The sequence below is a fragment of the Elephantulus edwardii genome, unplaced genomic scaffold (genome assembly GCF_000299155.1).
Source record: "Elephantulus edwardii isolate Elephantulus edwardi_28Jun2011 unplaced genomic scaffold, EleEdw1.0 scaffold00044, whole genome shotgun sequence".
Classification (NCBI taxonomy): Eukaryota; Metazoa; Chordata; class Mammalia; order Macroscelidea; family Macroscelididae; genus Elephantulus; species Elephantulus edwardii.
Genome location: NW_006399794.1, coordinates 16,921,370 through 16,923,131, shown reverse-complemented (window position 1 = coordinate 16,923,131; position 1,762 = coordinate 16,921,370). Strand labels below are relative to the sequence as shown.

The 1,762-nt window shown below is 44.4% G+C and overlaps 1 pseudogene; it reads left to right on the top strand.

Annotated features, from left to right (window-relative positions):
- The first annotated feature begins 1,094 nt into the window (after nucleotides 1-1,094).
- LOC102855181 lies at nucleotides 1,095-1,550 on the top strand (annotated as a pseudogene).
- Nucleotides 1,551-1,762: the final 212 nt, after the last annotated feature.

Here is a 1,762-nt window from a genome sequence, read left to right as displayed (position 1 = left end):
GTGAGCACATCTAGGACAGCATCTGTTTGTTGAAACATGTCAGTTGGTATTTCATCAATTCCTGGGGCTTAATGTTTTGACAAGACCTTCAGAGCAGCCTGAACTTCATCACCATTGCCTCTTGATCATATGTTGTTTCTTGAAATTCTTCTATGTCATCCAATTCTTTTTGGTACAGCAACTCTACATACTACTTCTATCTTCTTTTGATACTTCCTGGATCATTCAATATTCTACCCATAGCATCCTTAAGTATTATAAAATGAGGATTGAATTTGCTCTTTAGTTCCTTCAGCTTAAGACAGGCTGAGCAAGTATGGCCCAATGATGTCAATCTAGAGACTAAGATGTGTCTGATCAAGGCCATGGTCTCTGCAATTACTTACTGTGCATCAGACAGTTGGATAATGACTAAAGAGGATAGAAGAAGAATCGATGCCTTTGAGTTATGGTGCTGGAGAAGAGTCTTGAACATACCATGGACCATCAAGAAAACAAATAGGTCTGTCTTGGAGAGAGTAAAACCAAGTTTCTACTTGGAGGCTAGGATTTTGAAGCTCTATTTTACATACTTTGGGCATGTGGCCAGGAGGGACTGATCCTTGGAGAAGGCTATCATACTTGGAAGGGTGGAGGGACAGCTCAGGAGAGGAAGACTCCAGATGAGATGGATTGATACAGTGACTAGAACAAAGGAGGTAGGTATGTCGGAGTCAGTGAGACTGGCTCAGAACAAGGCAGGCTTCGGAGTTGTTGTACACAGAGGTGTTATGAGTTGCAGGTGACTTGATGGCACATAACAACAACAACAATAACAACAACAACAAAGCAATATACTGATGCAGAGACAGCTAAAAAGACCACTTGAATAAAGAGGTCAACACATAATAGAAGTAGAGGTATCATTTCAAATAAGTAAACAAAAATGGATTATTCAATAAATAATGCTAAAAAATAAGTCATCCTCATGGAAACACATGTAATCAGACCCCTGACCTTTACCCTGGATTAAAGAAATGGAGTTTCAAGGCTGGGTTGGGCCTGGAGTCGGAGCCATTACTGTAGGAACAGGTCCCGATACTTGAGCGCTCAGGATGTGTGACTTCACCGAGGACCAGACCTCAGAATTTAAGGAGGCCTTCCAGCTGTTTGACCGAACAGGTGATGGAAAGGTCCTGTACAGCCAGTGTGGAGATGTAATGAGGGCCCTGGGCCAGAACCCCACCAATGCCGAGGTGCTCAAGGTCCTGGGAAACCCCAAGAGTGATGAAATGAATGTGAAGGTCCTGTGTTTTGAGCACTTCCTGCCCATGCTGCAGACAGTGGCCAAGAACAAGGACCAGGGCACCTACAAGGACTATGTTGAAGGCCTTCGGGTGTTTGACAAGGAAGGGAACGGCACTGTCATGGGCGCTAAAATCCGGCATGTCCTTGTCACACTGGGTGAGAAGATGACAGAGGAAGAAGTAGAGATGCTGGTGGCAGGACATGAGGACAGCAATGGTTGTATAAACTATGAAGAGCTCGTCCGAATGGTGCTGAATGGCTGAGGGATGCCCTTCCTATATCCCCAGAGCCCCGTGCCTTCTCCTGTGTGAGACTGTATGTAGCCCTGAGAGCCGCCTAGGCTGTCACAGCTCCTTTCCCATCTTGTAGCTCTCGGATAATACTTGCCAGCAGCATTCACCAAATAAACTTGCTGTCTATGAAAAAAAAAAATAGTTCCTAAGCACAATTGATAACAGTGCATCTAAATTCCAAA